At 37.5% G+C, this 19286-nt stretch overlaps 1 protein-coding gene across 6 annotated transcripts in view; it reads left to right on the top strand.

The window, feature by feature from the left end:
* Positions 1–19286, top strand: part of BCAS3 (BCAS3 microtubule associated cell migration factor) — a 370477-nt gene that overhangs the window by 32567 nt on the left and 318624 nt on the right. The gene's annotated exons all lie outside the window — the stretch shown is intronic.

The raw sequence follows: 19286 nt of genomic DNA, 5'->3' as shown, positions 1-19286 counted from the left end.
GGGAGGACAGAGATGAGGAGTTGCAGTGTCTTACATATGAAACACCTCTCCCGAGTACAGAACATTTTAAATACTTTAAACCCTAGTATCTGCCTTTCCTCAAATGGTGAGTGTTCTGATGGCTCAAGTGTTTACCCCATTGTGCTTAATTATGAGTTACCAAACTTTGTTTCTACTCTAAAGATACTTTCTTTTGTTTTCCTTACTAGCTACGCAGCTTATCGTACGTAAGGGACAAAATTCTGGAAATTAAATGCATACCAGTCCAGCTAAAGGATTGTATCAGTGCTTAGACCACAGTTTTGTAATTCACTGAGTAGCAGCAAAGGCAACTTAAAATTCTGACTCACCTCGTCAGCTTGTGCTGCTGTTCTCTGTGTCCCTGGGCTGTATCACTTCAGCTGGTTGTAGAACCATACAGTAAAGGAGATGACAGAAATAATCCAAGTAACAAATAATGCTCCAATTTTATTTTTTACTGATATGGATTGTTTAAGTCACCTGGTTTATGGACAATTGCATGCAAAATTGCAAGGTGCAACTAAGGATGTAGTCAATTGTAGCATGAAGGTGGGAATGAGCACAGAGGAAGGCATTTCTTAGGTTAATTTTGCTGCTGAAGCTGGTTGGCCATGGGCTGTGGTCTCACTCACTTACTACAATGCTTTATTCTGTTGCCCGTCCCTCTTTTAACAGAGCAAAATGAAGGTAGAAATCCTGTAAGTGATTTGTTTGTCCCAACAACCATGTTTCTGGAGAGCAGTATTTCATCTTCTGTTCGTGAGTCACTCGGCAGGACATGGGGAAAAAAAATCTTGAAGATGTCCTCAAAATGCAACCCAGATCTCTAAGCCATCCTTACAAAAAGTATTTGACACTTGGTGCACTTGCCCTCTGCCCAAATAGCCAAATATACATGCATAAAAGACTAGGTGTTTATGGCAGAATCTAATGTAGACATGTATGACAATCAGGTAACTGTATGAGTATAGCTAATTGAAAGATCAGTTATAGAAGATTAAAAAGTAAGGGTTTGAGGCCAATAGGCTTTCCAACCGTCTATGTTATGGACAGTAAAGGACCTCAGTCAGTAACCTATGCAGCCAGCCCATAGCACATGTTAGGTTTCTAGCATATATTTTTAGAAAGATGCATTAAATTAATGTTGTCAAGTGATGGAAAATTTTTGATGACTTGAAGAATTGGATGGAGGTCATTTAAGGGCATGAGAAGCAAGGGGTCAGATCTTTTTTAGTCATGGGAGGAAAAAGGAAATACGGGCAAGTTAAAGAAGGAGGAGTAGTTGGAGCAAACAAAACTTACAACTTTGGCTAGCCAGCATTTTTTTCCCCTGCTGATCAGTTTACAAGGCAAATCAATTGGCAGCAGATTTTCAGGGAGCATGCTTTTATTGACATGGCTACTGTCGATTAGATCCTACTAACCTTAACACAAGTTTAGCTCATGAATGTGTTTATGGGCGTGTTAAGGTTTAGGTAGAACGCAGCTATACATGAGTAAGAACAGAAACAATGCAATTAAAGCATTAATATTTTCTTACATTACTATTTTAAAATCACGTGACCCTGTTCCTTATCTGGCAAAGGAACTAGTTAATGCTAAAATCCCGAGTCCAGTTCTAAGTGTCTGTGGCTTTTAATATTTAAATTTAGCTAGCTGTGAAATGACTTGTCAGAGACAAACAGCAAACCTTTCTGGAAGGATCACCCAAGAGAAGGAGACTAGCTATGAAGAATGAAGTTCTTGCTGGCAGTTCTCACACTGCTCAGAGTAACTGTCCCTGGAATGTTTTACTGGAATGCCGTTGCAAACGCAGTGGTTCCGCCGTGGACTCACCTGGCCGTGCCAAGGACTGAACCATGCGATTGAGTGTGTAATGGGTGTATCTGCTCCAGACAAAACACAGCGCTTTTTTTTCAAATTGCGCATGAAAATGGGTTGGACAGATGGTTATGGTTCCCAATTGTATTGGATACCATGACATAGATTTCATGAAGTTTGTTAAATATTTGTGGTCTTTTATTGAAGACTACGCAAAATTCAGTCATAATTTTTTCTCTCCAGCCGTATTTGTTGAAGATTGTCAAGGATCTATAAGTTTAAATTTCTAGAGAGCAAACTTAATTTAGTTTGTTTTGTTCTAAGTAGTATAGTAGAACCTTTAAGTTGGGTAAAGCTCTATTGTTTCTGTTGTCTTTGAGGGATTGAGTCCCAAAGGCTCTTGTACTGTTGAAAAACTGTAAAGCATCATTAACTGCAAAGTGTGCCATCCTGTCAACTGCCTTGCAAAGATTTCCTTCTGTTCTAGCAGATGAAAAGCATTATCCTCTCTGGTCATTGTAGGAAAAATCAGTTTAGTCTTAACAGGTTGTGTGGTAGCTTTTAAGATCCTGAGAGATGCAACCCCTGAATAAAGTAGTTTAAATTCCTTTTAGTGATGTTGGATTTGATTGTTATGTTTTGTGCTAAAGATAGCAACGTTCTTCATTTTAAAAAAAGCTCTTCAGATCCCAGATTTTTTTTTTCTTGTTACTTGTTTCTGTTATTATATTAATGTACTTCAACTATTTTTGCAACGTTGAAGTAATGTTTACTGGTAGTTGTGCGAAGTTTCTCACAGATTAAAATACAAGGAGATAGAGCTTTAATGGAATAAGGAAGTGTTTCCATTTGTAAATACCGAGGGTAGGAAAGATCTGGTGTTCTTCCGATATACCAAATGTTTGTCTGAGTGAAGTATAGTAAAAAATAACCTTTGAACTATAATAAACTGTTCATTTTGGATCAAAACTGGAAGGAAGAAAATGAGTATCTGGGGTCAAACTTTGACCGGTTGGTGAGAACTATGGGTAGTTTTGACCTTCTAAAGGTTTGATTTATTAAGCTGTAAAAAGATAAACCTCTTCTAAGTGATCTTTGGGATAGCGTGGAGGTTTGGGAGAACAGATTTCCAAGCTGTGGCATAGTTTCATTTTACTGCTGTTCCAGCCCCCCGTGCATGTAATGATACGGGGAGGAGATGGAGGGAAGGAAGTAGCCGTTTGCTAAATGCACAGCCAGATAAAACCAGCTGGAGCACATACCTTCCCTGAGTAACTTGTCAAAAGAAGCACTACAGGGAAAAGATAATGCACAGCACCATTACAGGCGAAGCTGCTGGTTCCAGGGCCACTTTAAATTCCACTTTAAATTATTAAATACTGTAAACGCTATAAAGTTAATTAGAAGAGGAACAAACTCTACAAAGATAAATGTGTTTTCAATATGTTTCTCAGGGAGGGTACAGTAGAAACCAGTGAATGAGAGGAAATTTATTTCTGGCAGCACTCTAGACATGGAACTGTGGTTGAACTTTTTACCCTAATTACGTCCCCGCTAATGCCTGCAGCGGTCTGGAATCAAAGCAGCCCTTCAGGCCCTGGAAAGTCTCTGATGTGGCGAGCGTTTGTTGTGTGATGAGGGTTACTTAAGAAAAAACGGAATATTGTGACAGGATTTTTCAAAATTTCTCAGTTACCACCCACCTCACTTGTTGCCTACAAAAATAGCGTAATTGTTTGCATCTGTGTGTTTTTGTCTGTCTTAGAAATAACTGTTATAAATCAAAGTGACATCAAGCCAGGGAACAGTTCAGAATTATATATTTTCTTTTCTTGTATGTTTTAGGGTTATTCCTATGTTATATACTGTAAGAAGGATTTAAAGTACATTGCAAAATAGTTAGAAATTTCAGGATGATTTCCGTTGTTCTGTTTCCCCGAGGATACTAACACCGTCAGATACTGAGTTCTCAGTCAATCCAAAGATGATGCTATTTAATGTTTTTCCCTAAATAACAACTGTCACTTCATGCTTGCAGTTTCAGCAGCTAATTACAAACTGCATTAACTCACAGCCCTTGTATCTGGACCGTCACACAATTGCTGCCACTTGTGCAATTCACTGCAACTTGACGGTATTTGAACTTTGCATTTGTTACTAAATGCCATTTCCTTTCTCTCAGTGGTCTCTCTGGAGTCCTCCTTGTCCTTTTTCTTTTCTTTCCTTCCTTCAATAATGTTTAATATCCAGAGGAAAAGTCAAGGGAGCTTGCTGAGCTCCAGCATTCATGTATGAATTAGATTCTTTTAAATCTCTGAAGTGAGGAAAAAGACAATTAAAACACAGTAAGTAAAATCCATTTAAAAATTCTGATAAAATTATTTTTTTCTCTAGTTCTGATCTGTTTTTGAAGGAGAAGGAATATATTTTGTTAGCTTTAAAATGTTGTATTTGTAAATAATTTCAAATGCACAATACATTAGATTTTTTTGTCATGAATTCAAAAGAGAGCTTTAGAAGGCTCCTTCTTTGTGAAAAAGCTGTAAAGCATGTTCTTAAAAAAAGATCTTGCTTAAGCCATTCTTTCTTTACATTCTGATCCAGGTAATACATTCAGAATATCACCTGAGGAGACCTCTTACCGCATTTTTGGATGGTTGCTCACAAACTTCTTATTAATAGAATATTTGTACAGTTTAGTTATCTCATTTTACAGACGAAGCATTAATGAACTAACACTAAAAGTTTCAGTCAGTTTTGCCGGCACAATTTGAAGGACCATATTTCCCATTTCAGCATCCACTGTGTTAGGTGACTATCTCTGTGGTGAGAATGCAGTATTTCTGGGTGCCCTCCCTTAGCAATTGTAATTCCTCCTGGAAATATCAGCTGCATTGAACTTCGAAATTCCTCTAAATTTCATGAAAAGTGGTCCAGTAAAGGAGGTAGCTGTATTGGTGAAAAGCTACAATGTAAGCTAATGCTTTTTCTTGATGTTAAGCAATTTGTGTAGAATCTCAACCTTAAGGCCAGGTTAAAGAAAAGCAGTCTATTGGTTTTGCTATTCACGGGGCTCCTTATTCAGAGTAATTCCTTTCAGGTACTATTTCATATGTTCAAACCAGCTTTCAGCGAGTTCAGTTACAGTGAAAATTCTGCACGTCTGAAGATCATGGTCTGCTATGTCAAGTCGTAAATTAAATCGTAAAAGAACATATAATTTATGGCACTTGTGAAAGTTTTGGCCTACCCGATGTGACCAGAACCTCACAGGGGCTTTGTTGTTCACAGGGCTTTTCAAGTGCCTTAACTGCAAGATCTAAGCTTATCTCTGCTCAACTTCAGTCATCTGCACTCTAAAGCCCTCCAGTTCTTTCTTGGAAATGGAATTATTTTCAGGCTTTTCAAAAATTGGAATTTGAGCCATACAAACAATTAAGTTTTAGTAGACTTGTAAGCAACCGAAAGATGTCTTGCTGTCATGCATTTTGAGGTAGAGAGGCTACTTACTACAGAGGTGATGAAGCGTTGCACAGTCCCATTAGCTTCTGCTTACGTTGTTCATGACAGCAGTGGCAAACCTATATCAGATAAAACACGTTGGGCAGGGTTTTGTCTTTAATGTTGGATCCAAAAGGTGGCTTTGCGTAGGGGTTGGGATGACAGGGCAGGCGGGCACGGAGCTGCTTGCTTAATTTGGCCTTTGGTGGTAGTGATTACATGTGAGATGAGAAGATGCCAATAGGCCTGTCAGAGCCATGAATCATAAGGTAAAGCACAGAAAAGAAAAAACAAACAAAACCAAACCTGAAATCTGAAGAAATTTGTTACAAGAATCAACAGAATAAAATATTTGGAGCTTCCTAATACTTTCACCATGTTGGCAGTTGCAGGTAAAAACACCTTTTAAATATTGAGTATTGAGTCACAAACAAGACAGAATCTTTAACCTACACAGATTGCAGAGGAAGGTGACACTCTCGGAATAGCTGAACAAAGATTTGGTCTGTGTTTTTGAAGAAGCTTTGTAGAGCACTTCAGAACAGAGTTTGGTTGACTCCCAGTTTAGATTATTTTTGCTTTTGGTAGCACTCTGGCTTTGTTAAATGTAATGTCTCAAATACATAGAATTAGTGTACATTGCAATAATCAACCACCATCCATGTTAACTATGCTACTTTCTGATATGCCATTGATCAGAGATTATTGTCAATAAATAACGCCTCAGAATAAAGGAGAAAACTTTTGTATTGTTTTGGAATTTTATACATATTGCAAATTTGTAAAATCTACGGCTATAAGGCTGTAAGTGGCTCCACAAAATGCTCAGTTTGTGTTCTTGGTGAAATCTGGCTACAGCTGAGGTATTTCAGCATCAGTTTGCCCTCAGTGTTGTGCTGCCAGAAATCTGATATTTTTTTATTAAGCTGTGACGTGCTTCTGTCTCTTGATGTGCAGAAAGTTTCTACATTTCTTGATTTTGGTCCATCTTGTATGATCTTGAAGATCGACGTAGGATTTATTACAATACAAATGGCATGCATCTATTGCAGTGGTGAATTCTGTTTCATTTGACAGTAAGAAGAAGGACAAGACAACTTTTGAGTTTATTTTCTTCTATATTTTTGGAGGAAGCACATCTACCAGATAATAAGCTTAATCAGCTGATAATAGAGAGAGAAATCTTTGACAGAGGTATGACAGAAATGCAGTTGTATTCTACTCAGAAGTTAATCTTTGCTTATACTCTCCAAGGTTTACAGAAATTTTTCCAGTTAAGCATATGTTCATAGAATGGTCAAGGGTAGCCAGAGCGGTTTCATACCTTTTGTATAGGAGGACTTTTTGGTTACACACAAGGAAAATCTAGTCCAGAATATACCAGAAAAATCTATTCTGATCTGCAAAGCAGAGCTCCAGATGTACTTTTCCTCAGCGATAGCTATGCTCAAGTAAGCCTTGCAGATAAACAAATCTCTTGAGATGCCGCTAATCTTCCTGTATTAACTAACTCGAAATATGATGGGACAGCTATGTTTTGTAACATGTGGTATGTCTCAGTGAAGTGGAAAGTGTGTCACACTCTAGTCTCGCTGCAAAAGCATGCCACAGCTGAGAAGCCAGCTTGTGCTATATTTTACACTTCAGCGACAGGCGTACCACATGCCATAGAATGAAGCAATGTAATACAACATGCTGCGGTACGCAATGGTGGGTTGTAGGCTGCTGTATGGCTTTGTTTAGCTTCATGGATTTTGAAATTTTGAAAAAACAAATCTTGAAAGTCTCTTCTGATGACGAGAATGAGTATTGTTGTTATGGGCAGAAAACACAATAGTAGAAGCATGTTGCATACTGCCGGTAATACCGAATGGGAGAAGAGCCTTCTGCTGCCAAAACTGAAGAGTAATTTGGGGTTGCTAAGCATTTTAATATTTTGAAGTATTCCCCTTCCCTTTTACTTTTACCCTTGGACTGATTGTTCTGGTCTTGTAGTATCTGTTGTGATAATATTGATAAAACCTAGTCTTAAATTTTCTTCCTCTTGTTGATATACAACTGTGTTTCTGACACCTCAACTATAGGTAGGAAGCAAAGGAGCTATTGATTTGATTGAAGAAAAGTGAACATAATGGTTGTTGAAAATACTCAGAACTGAAAACATCCATAACCTCTCTCAGTTCAAAACCTCTGTTCCAGGATTGTCAAGAAATCTGTATTTTCAGATTCTTCCTCCGTGCAGCCCCAAGAGTGGAAACGACTTTTCATTCTGTATGTGGGCAGGGTATTTGCCTGTCATATATACTATGGTATGTGACTGAGAGCACCTCATTGTATCAGCAATGGCATCGGCATCTTGCAGATGATGGCAATGTGCAGAACTGGTGAGGAATGTTTATCTGCGTTGCCCTGTAGTAGGCTGGCTTTTGTCAGTATCCAGCTAATCACAAGTTTAGTGTACGATCCTGTACAAACCGTATAGTGGAAATAGCTTGTCTATCCCATGGTTGAGTATGAGTCCATATAGGAAGGGGTGGCAGGAATCCATGTATCTGCATTCTTGTTTATTGTACAAGAAAAACATCATAAAATTACATGACAAAGTTCAGCGTAGTGGGTACTCAATTCAGATAACTGGGTTGTATCACCTATGAACACTTGATAGACTTTTTAAATATTTTTGATGAGTTAGTGCTCTTTGTCTACAGAAGCATGTCGTAAACATAATTATACTTGTTTTGATCTTTCAATTTTAAGTAAAATGTTAGGAACAATTAATCTTTATACTAGTTTGTTTTTTTTTTAAAATGAATGTGCAAAGCATATTTATAGTGTGGTAGATCTCCTTACAGCCATCAGTCTGTTCTTAATGTAACTTTCTTTGTTTTGGGAAAAAAACCAAAACCCAAACAAACCCAAACAAAAACAAATTAAAAAAACCCAAAACAAACAAACAAAACCAAAAAAAACCCACACAAAAAACCAAAAACCACCAAACAACCCCCCCCATGATTTGTTGAAACCAAACAAATGCAAAACCCCAACTTTAAGTAGTTTTTTTGTGGACACCCATTTTATATTCAAGTTTTGTTCCCATATCTCTCTTCCCATGTTTATCTCTTAGTAGCTTAAGTAAATATAGCTGTATTGCGTAAGATCTGCTCTATGCTCCCTATTTTGTTTTAGAAGCTTATTTCTTTGGTGATAGTTTTTATGTATTCTGATCCCTTTAAAGAAACAGATGCAGTGTGTTATGCTAGCAGAGGAGTAGCATGCAGGTTTTTTCTTGCAGAAAGGTATATTAATTTCCAGATGAATTTGCTGATAATATATTTTTTTCCCTTTTCTCATGTGATCCTTTTGTACTTATCAACAAGATGGAAAAATCTTAAATATTTTAAAGCGAAAACTATATTGCTTGTAACTAAAGGCTTCTCTTGACACCTTTTAAAAAGAAATAGCAACGCCTGGAAGTATACGGTTCCATATAACTGCAGATTTGGCCCATAGTACTTTGCTTTGAGCATTCGAAATGTGTCTGAAATTCTCAGATCCAAACTTTAAAAAAAAAGTGGGCCGGCAACTGTTTTTCACAGGTATGTGACTTCTGTATCGTCTGCTAAAGTCATGATGACATGATAAGTCATGATAAGCCAGTATTAAATACTGCAATCCAATGTCTTGGTGCATTATTAATGCAACCCAGTCTCCTTTTTTTCCCCCTACCACCTATGTTCTTCCTCTAGTGCTTTTTGGATAATAAACCTTTTGATTTAGGACCCTTCTTGCTGTGTGTTTTTGTGAAGTGTCTTTGTATGTTCATGCCGCTGTGATAAATGCTATTTGTGGTGCATGTGTGTAGTATGTACATTATGCTCTATTGTTATGGTAAGTGGATGCACTTGATCTCCTGGAGGGGAGTGCTGGCCTTGCCACTTACAAGCGCCACTTGACAACTGATTCATGGGATGGTAATTAGAACAGCTTCACAGGAGTCTGTGTATCTAACACTCAACAGCAAATATCAGCTAGTGAACCGATAAATAAGGAGAAAACAGTGGGGAAGAAGCTGCCTTAGAAGCCACCAGAAAATAGGGTTTGTTTTTGTTTGTTTTTTTTTTTTTAAAATTAAAATAGGATATGATGGGAGAAACTGAGGCTTGTCATCTTCTGTAATAGAAAAAAGATTAAATATGTGTAGACAGAGAACAACTTTTTTTTTTTTTCTCCTCAGAATCATTGAATTCCAAATACTAAGGTAATTCCTTACCATACTCGCCATATGGAGAGTATAGAAGTAAACAGCATAGCGATAGCCTGGCATGAAATTGGCTTTTCATTAAAAGTTCTTAAATCTCTTCCAAAGGTTCGCTGTTGCAAATGTTTTGCTAAAGGTAGGTATCTTTTACAACAACTCTTTAATTAAATTGATAAAAAGTTAATAGGTTATGAAAACCTGTGTGATTGCCCTTGAAAGGGACAATTTATACAGGACTGGGTAGAACAGTTTAAAAACACAAATGTAACATATACATGAGGATCGACATGAAGAATAAGGCAAAGGATTTACTGGGTTTACAATAAGCTTATTTTAATGTGTTATTACCATTAACTCTTCTTTGAACAGTGTTACAAAGCTTGCGATCATATAGTAGTGTAATTTATTTAGTTACAAGTTTCACCTTTTAATAAATTTTAGCTTCTTTTAAGACTCGTTTTTGCTAAAGACAAAATGGACATAACTTTGGCTTAAATGGATAGGACAATGTGGTTGCTTAACACATTTGTCATCTTTAATTTATAGAATTAATTTGTACTTGGGTGACTAATTATGATAATATAAATTTTCCTGTAAGCAGGAAAGGTTTGCGCAGTACCACACTTTGCAGTAAGAGAGAGTTATTTTCACCTGAGGATAGAGATTAATGGCACTGCAGCGACAGAAGACGAAGATACTGCCAGTTCTCCTGCAGTGGTTTGCGTGCCTCAGGTCCATCAGACCACTGCCAAGCCTCAGGTCATCTCTCAGACCACGACCTGAGCCATGCACGGAGACTGACGCCAGTCCTTCCCGGGACGGCCCTGAGTTTTTTTAAGAGTTAGACTTCTGCACTGTGAAGAAATGCCTCGCTTACGAAATTATAGAAACAAAATACTACAAACCTTGAAATCAAGAGAGTAGAAGGGGAAATGGTTAATGCAGTTTTTAAACGTTAGCATTGGTAAGATGCAGGGATCAACGCTTTAGATTTTGCTTTGATCTTTTTCAAGAATTTTCCTCAAAAAAGTTTGAAAGAAGTGGTACTTCTCTTCCCCAGTTCTTTGGATCTTTGTTCTGCCTACCTGATATAATGTCACTCCAGAACTGATGCAAGTTAGTTCACCTTCTGCCTCTTCCCTTGGTTCAAACAATTAGTGGATTACTTGCATATTGTACTCAGAGGTGGCTGTACTGCTTGTTGTCCAGTGGTGGTTTTGGCACAATCCCACGAGTCCCGGCTCTCTCTCTTTCCACATATTAGCAAACGATGTGGTTTTCTTTTAGTATGTCTTTTTTTTTTTTCTTTAATTCGGGCCAAGACTTGTAGTTTACCTGTAACAAAACGGTTTCTGCAGAATTTATGACGTTTTGAACATTTTTGTTACATGCCCGTGAGACTATGAAGACGGTGAGGTAAAAGGATAAAATGGGACTTTTTTTACTAGACTGATAGACTTGATTGAAATATTTGAGGATGATACAAGAGCGAAGTTTGTATCTCTTGGTATTAACACAAATATTTTAGTGCTCTATCAAATAATTTCCTTTCTTGTATTTAAGGGATTAGCTTTAGTAACATGTGTCTGAGATTGGTACAGGTTTTTCTTATTTAAAACTAAGTGCTTCCATGTTTTTTGCAATTTGTGGTACACTTAAAATGTCTCTGCTGCTTTGTGTTTCGCTGCTACACGCACATTTTTGGGAAGTGTCACTTTCTCAGAAATCTTATTCTGCTTTCCCTGATTTTGAATGAGTCAGTTAAGTACCATGAATTAAAGTAAGAAAATTACTTGCAGAGTTGAATTTTCAAGCTTTTATTGTGAAAAGTTGGGATGCAGAGAGCCAGGAAGCTTTAGGGCTCTAGATGGTGAAAGTCTTAATGAAAGCTTTTTTTTTTTCTCTTGCAGTGGTGTTTAAGGAATAAAAGGTGCAAACCTTGGAGTTTGGGTTGTTGGGGTTTTTTTTAAGCTTTCATTCTGGTGTGCAAAGGTGAGAACACTGCAGTACTGAAGAGAGCTCACAGGAGGGCTGCAAATATGTGCTAGGGGTGGAAAACAAACCTTACAACATAAGGCTTAAAGTTCTTCACTTTATTGCAGATCAGTGGCTGGATTGCTTTGGGTGCTTACTGACTTATGGAAAAGATAACTGAACGCAGTGAGCTCTTTTGTGTTGTTGACAGACGTAGAAGCTGAAAAGGAGAGTATGTACAGAGTTGGTCTTGCAATAACAAGTCATTCCACAAAAATAAAATTATCTAAACGTTGGAAAAACTTACCGTAAAAATAGAGGACTCATTGTTGCTCAAAGTCTTTTAAGACAAGATTAGGTTGCTTGGTAAAAAATATTTTCTTTGAACTTCTGGGATGTTTTGTGCACGGCCTGGAAAGAGATGATCCTTCTAGTATTGAAATCTGTTTGAGCAAACCTTCTTCAGGGGCCTTGAGGAGAACGGAATTGCCTTTTGTGGTCTCAACATGCTAATAATATTACTACAAAATCAAATCTCATGCTTCAGCTTTCCAGTGTAAAGGTTTCAGGGAGGAATTTTTCCAATATACAATTAATTAACTCTGTACTGTGTACTCTGGTTTTGTTTTACTTTTCTTCCCCTTCTGTGAAACATCAGAGTGGGCGCAGCTAGAACAGGTTGCTGGATAATCTTAACCACTGCACTGCGATTTAGAAGCTTGTATTTGTGTCACTGTCAGGGTCCTCCTCATTCCTATATGGAAACAGCTTTTCTTTACCAGTAACTTATTGGCAGATCTGATGCTTCATAGAATAGTAATTTTTAAAAATCTCTCTGGAGTAGCTTCCTGTACAGATCACTTGGCCATACCTTGTCCAGCCAGTTCCTTGGGCGTCTTCTACGTGTGACGTGTTGTTCTGTGCCAGAGCTGAATTGCTTTTAAAGCATTTGAGCTAGGTATAAGAATAGATATCTAGGTGAAACATAATGGCCTACATTAGGGAGGAAGTCTAGGTGATGTATGGTCCCTTCTGACTTGACAGTGAACTAGCTTGTCTTTTGTAAAATAAGCTTTGGAGCTGTATTCTAGTTAAGGCACTTGAAAATAAAGGGAAAAAGAAGTTTAAATGCTTTTGTGAATGTTAAATCCCACAGATTGTAAGCTGGGCCTAGTAAGAGATTGTTGTGTTATTAAATTTTTGTTTAGTATGATCTCAGTGTGTAGTATTTTTGCCTCTTTCCTTAAGGACACTGCAAGTATTTAAAAATAATGCTGTTCTCTGTGTTGGGTCTGCTGGGCTTGAAAAATGATTATTGCAAATTGCGTGCAAATAAATAAACATCGCAAGAGAAATGTATGGGAATAATGAAGAACGGTACTAGCGTGGCCATAGTGGAATGGGAACGTGCAGTGCGGTAACAGACGTACGCTAGTGATTATATTTTTTTAGAAACAGTGACAGGTTATGTGTTTGAAAACTAAATTGTACTTCAGGATAGAATAATAAAACCAGTCACCTGACCTAATTTCAAAACGTGGAAAGTAAAATAGAGCTTTTTTTGTTGTTGTGAAACAAAACTGGAAAGATAACAGACAAGTTGTAGCAGAATAATTGCTAGATTTTCTTTTTTTTAATTCATAATTTTATTTTTATGCAAACTAGTGGTAACTATATCACTGTATGGTAAAAGTCAGATTGCTTTTGCCTGGAAGTATGTGACCTGCTGTCTGAAGCTGGTTTAGCGATTGCTGTTAAATTTACTGATCTGCATAACACGTGCTAGAAGGCTTGAAGTTTCTCTTAAGTTTAAATGTTACTAGCCTTTCCCAGGGCATGTAATTCCAGTTTTGCAGATTTTTGACTTTTTCTATCAGTTGGCACTTGTGTTTAACGAAAGCAAGGTACCGAAATAGCATCTTCTTCCTGGTAGGGAGCAGCGTTCTCTAGTTGCTGCAGTAACAAACACCATTTTAGTCGTTAATAAAATAAATTAGTTGGTTATATTTAGCAAGGCATTTTCTGTAATTTTTGTCATATCTGGGTTTTTTGTATTTAGCTTCAGAAGGTAATGGGTATCATTCTGTTGAGGTCAATAGAGATTATATTAGGCTGCTCCGGTGTAATGTGCAATAGTAGCTCATACCATTTCACAGCCCAATCCCATCGAATTGGAATATGAATTTGTTGTTTAAATAACGTCCCAGATAATACCTGGAAGTATCAAAACTGGAATAGTGGTCAAATGAAGGACTTTTTTGTCATATGTTAGATCAAATATGCTGATGGGTAGAAGTTTTTTTTTATGGTATTTTTCCATTATAGAAAACTCTGTATGTTGCCCCACACATTAGGGAGGTCAATACAAGAGGGAAGAAGAGGAAGAAATGTTTTGTTTTGTTTTTGATGTAGAAACTATAAAAGAGAAAGGGATCGTTACTCCAGAAAACCTACTGCTAATATGTGCAATATTTGTCCTGAGTAAATATAGAAAGAAAATGCCTTGGAAGGGTACAGAACAAGGCAGATGTAATATAATTCTTTGTGTATTTAGAGAAAGATGGAGCTCATTGTGATGCAGTTTCAGCAGGCGAGAGGGACATGCAGCGCACTGCAGAGCGGCACCTTAGATGAGGATCAATTTATACATAGCAGCTGGAAATAAGCTCTTTCCCTTGTTCCAGCACGTGAAGTCAAGTTACCAAAAAGAGTCTCCAGGTAGAGAGCGCTGCAGTAGTTCTCTGCAGACAGCTATGTCATCGTTAAAGGCTATCAGGGTATAACAACTGAATCAACAAATGCTGAAGTTAACTAATCTTTAGAAAGTTTTTTGGTGACAGGTTTTGACAGCTATTTGTAGTACGGATATTGCTTAGAATCCTGATCTCATGTCCTTGACAAATGGTAGTTTTTTCTATGTTAGATCAGTCCTTTTGATCTCTTCATGTGATCTTATTGATAGTATGATACCATTTCACCTTTTTCTAAAGTTTTCATTAATTTTATTTTTTTAATACATCAACACATTGGCTATTAATAGTAATTAATTGACTGTTTTCCAAAAGAATTTTGCAGAGCCTGTGTAAAGGAGTGTAGGTGATGAGAGGAAATATTTTTACTGTAACAGCATCCAGTATAACTGTACACTTCTCCCTAATGAAGGTTGTAATTATTATTTTACCCATTTTCTTACTATGTAAAATGTGTTACGATGCCATAACTTCTGTCGTTGTTCCCAAGTGACATTATTGTGTATCTCATCAAGCTTATGTTGTATACATGTAGAATAAAAAAAGTAGGGAGATGGAGATGCTTCCCTTGATCTCTTTTTCTAAAGATTCTCACCTTATCTTTTGTGAAGATGGTATAAAATATACACTGATGCAATGTGTTGGCCAAACAGCTCCCACCCTGAGATGAATTTTTTAATGTTTGAATGCCACAATTAACTGGAAAATGCCTCACGTAAAGAATGCCCCGGTGGTCAGCCTTTTCAGCAAAAGCCCTGTTTCAGTTCTATGCCTCTGAAACATTCCCCCCCCCCCCCTTTTTTTTTTTTCTTTCTGAACTCACGAGGCCATTCTCTCTTTGACTGGGATGTTACCCATCACATGGCAAAGAGACAGCAGGGAGGAAAGTAAGCACTTGTGAGCAGGCAGAGTAAAATCTTTCTAGGCACAGAAAAATTTGGCCGCATGTTGGTTCCATCAGTCTTCTCCGTTTTTTCCTGTATATAAAGTGTGTGTGTTTTGTACGGTATGTTTGTCTCTGTACGCAAACATTTTACACAGCTTTTGTAAGTGGTGTGACTCATTGCTAGCAAATCTGTGAAGAGGTGGTAGTTATGTCATGATGCGTAAGCACAGATGTATTCAAGTGCCAGCTGTACAAGGCATCTGTTATTTTTCTTCTATCCCCGCAGAGCAACAGTCAAGTAGAAGAAGGTACAAGAGCCTGACTTGTATTTGTAGATTTATTAATGCCAACATTTTGAAGTTGTTGGTGAATTTTTACCCATTACCTTTAAAGAACTTGTTGATATCTCTGCATGAAGCAGCGATTTTAACAATCCGGATACATAACACACATTTATTGATAATCTGTGGGAGTAACGTGCAAGAATTTTATTTGTGGCAGACTTAATGTTATTTCCAAATTGCAAGAACCAGTGTTTTCACATTCCTATCTTAATCTCTCCCCTTCATGTAATCACCACTGGTACACTGAAATACAGTCGGAGCCCTTCTCATCGATGAGACTTGCATGAACCTTCAGTTTATCAGAAGAAAAGCTTCTTAGCTAGAAGTCGTCTTTATTTACACATTTATTTACAATGTCTATACGGTCCCCTGATGAAATGGATGTTCATTACTCTATTCCTGAAACATGGCAAGATGTGGTAATTTTAGTTCCATACAATATTAAGGTTTCAAGAAGTTCCGATTATCAAGAGATGCTTTTGCAAGCTTGTGGGGCTCTGTCTTGCAATTTGTGGTGGTTTTGATGGTGTTCTGTGGTAGTTTGGATACTTCTGGTTTTGTAGCTGAAATTTAAATATATTAATTACACTAAATGTTATTTTTTGTTCTTGTAGGTGGTGTCATTTTGAATATTTAATATTTGATTGTGTACTTGTTTGATAATTTACTGAAGAAAATTGTTACGAACAAAGCATTATGCCAAAGTAAATTTTTCTAGAGACCCTGCAAAGGACTCCAGGATGTTTATCGATAATGATGCAGTGTTTTACTGAACACAGTAAATTTTTGTATATTTAAATGTGGCATCTTGCTTAGTGTGACTCTTCCTGCTCTGTGGTCGCACAGTGGAAAAATCAAATGTACACTGTATAAATGTTATGGAAGAGGGGAAATACATTCATCCTCTGCTTTTGATCTTGGCGGATTTGGGTTCAAATTCTTCTTAAATAATGAGTTGGAATGTCTAGTTTTTGAAAGTTATATCCAGGATTCAGTCTAGATCTTTAATTTTAAGAATGGAAAGGGAACACTGTAATTGAGTCTGACTGCCTCTGCTAATTGGGCCATAGAAATCCCTGAGTTCCCTGCTTCGAGAAGATTGGGAATTAGTAGTTGTTCAGTGGAGGTCATAAAGTGTCAGAAAAAGCTGTGTTGTGCTGGACCTCTGTGGTGGCAAGCCAGTTCTAGCTTTTGCAGCCCTACTGCACATCTTCGATTGTTCAATTCGTGTCCTTTTACTTCCTCTCTTGCTTCCATGCTTGTTAGACTGAGCCCTTTAAGTGAACTAAACTGGGGGAGGATTCCCTCTTGAGGAGAAAGAAAGGACAAAGTGTAATTTTTCTGTTGGTTTAATACACTAAAATGGGTCAATATAGAATCCATCGCATATCAGAGGCTGGGAGAGGAAAGTACGCAGAACCACTGAGCCTGAGCTTTTGACATTGCTGAAACAGAGTAGGAAAGGGTAGCTCTTATTACTGCTTGTGAGTAGTGTAGGGTAATCAAGGTACTCTGATTATTCTTTAAGTGCTGGGACAGAGAAATGAACCCTTAGATCTGTGTCTATAATCCTCATTCTCCTGTTCTAGAAGAGTTGCTTTTGCTGCTAGCTGAGGAGTTATAAAAGGTAAAGAAAGACCGTTTAAAAGGCTCATACTTTTAGGATGGTTGAGAAATAATGTCTTTGGAAGGGAAATGAAGTTTTGCAGTGTTGGAGAATCCTTGCTATATGGGGTTCTGTTGAGCAGTGAAATGAAAATCCTTGATTTCCCCCCCTGCCCCCCCCCCGCCCAGCAAGTTGAAAACATGTTACTGAGCTGTTTCTGAGGCTTGATCAATAAAGATCTTGACATTATGGATCTCAGCGTTGTATCATTCCTCATTTAGGTACACAGCTTTTGGAGTAGAATTTATAAATTTAAATTACGGTTAGTTAATGAATGTTGCCTCATGAATCAAGAGTGCTCAATAGCAAATGAGGTTCATAACAGCCGTTACTTTGAATAGGGAGAGGAACTAAAATAACCAGAAGGAAATGGTAGAGGGGGAAGTCTTTTTCAGTGATTGAAACTTTTTTCCCCACCTTTCCACCTTTGGAAAGATTTCCAGAGAGTGAGCAAGCACTTGTGCTTCCACCCTGTTGTGTCCTAGCTGGTGGATAAAGCACTTAGCCAAAAAATGGGACTTTCCTGGGGAAGCATCTTTGGCTATCTGAAGATTTGTGATAATGCTGAGTTGTTATGGAACAAGGAAGGACTACAAGTGTGACTTCTTCTGGCTATTGCCCTTCATTTCTGTTGATTAGGGCCTAGGAGCAATGTCAGATGTGTTTGACCTTGTGTTTGTATTTAGTTCAGAAAATAGAAATAAGGTTCATATTATTTTCTGATCATAGATTGCAGTGTACTGTGGCATTAAAAGAAAGATAACATGCAGAAGGAGGACTTTTGAAATGAGCTAGGTAGATTTTTTCAGAGTACTTCTGACCTAGTCCATACTAGCACTTGACCATTAGGACTTGAGTACAACTTACTGTTTTTTAGCCAGTGTGGCTTAAAAAAGGATTGGTAGAATGGTCTTACCACAACCAGCCAAAAGGAAGGTATGACATAATAATTTTTCATTTGAGTGACAGGATTATTACCCATAAGTTGTTAGCACAACACATATTAGAAGGTACATACTCTTTGAGTTGTAGTCATGAACGTACATGTAGTCGTGTAGCTATATGTCAAGTCAAACAGTCAAAATGGAACTGTTCAACACAAGCTTATACAGAAATAGTAATTGGTATCAATTATGCTAATAGAATTTTAGCTATATCAACTTCTGTGATTTCTCTTTTGAAATAAGAATCCGTGTAGCCTTTTATCAAAGTAAAAATTTCCTGTAGGGAATAAATGTACTTTAAAAAAGTCTGTACGTAGGCTTTGCTGTGGTTTTCTGCGTTTTCTATCAGCAATGAGCTTCTAATGTAAAGTAACTAGGCTTGAGTCTCACTGTTCTAAAAGTGTTTTTGAAGGGCCTTTGAAGTGCTTAGAAGTAATAAATAGCACCCTCTAGTTATTAGCCTAGGTATGTGCCTAGAAAAATGTATATTTTGGGAAGAATTTCAGTAGGCAAAATGTCAACACTTATTTTTTCTCTTATTTCTTTGACAGTTGTCTTTCTGTGCATATATTGTTTCCCTGCTGCATACTTATTGTATGTACCATTTTATTATCCTGAGGTATTTGAGGTAAACAGTTGGCGTTTGTACTCCAGGTCTCCGGAAAATTCTCAAGCAGCTTGAGCAGATCCAAAAGACAAGCAAGTGTTGTGTCAGGAATTGTGTTAAACTCTGTAAAATAAAACAGATATGGGCAAGGGGAAACACCCTCTTTTACCAATACTTAGTATATGTTTGTACAGCTGGCAATTTGTGCTCCTTCATATTCGTTGACCTAGAAGTAGCCAACATTTTAATGTGTTCTTGGCGGGGAAAAAAGGTGTTATGGAAAAGAACTGCCACATCAAAGCCTCTCCTCAGCTTGTAAAATGGTTTCCACCACTACCTTCCTCAACCCTATCGGAACACTCAGCACTTTCTCCCTCTCAAAAGAAAGCAAGCCTTTTTATTAAGCAATGGCCTTAGAGTTTTATTTATCTTAAAATGATAAAAGTGACACAAAGCAGTTGAAAAGATCTATATAGTTCAAACAAAAGTCCATCAGAGATGTAATGTAAATTCT

This window comes from Phalacrocorax carbo, chromosome 17 (genome assembly GCF_963921805.1).
Source record: "Phalacrocorax carbo chromosome 17, bPhaCar2.1, whole genome shotgun sequence".
NCBI lineage: Eukaryota > Metazoa > Chordata > Aves > Suliformes > Phalacrocoracidae > Phalacrocorax > Phalacrocorax carbo.
The sequence above is the reverse complement of the archived record's forward strand: the minus strand, read 5'-3'. Positions and strand labels throughout refer to the sequence as shown.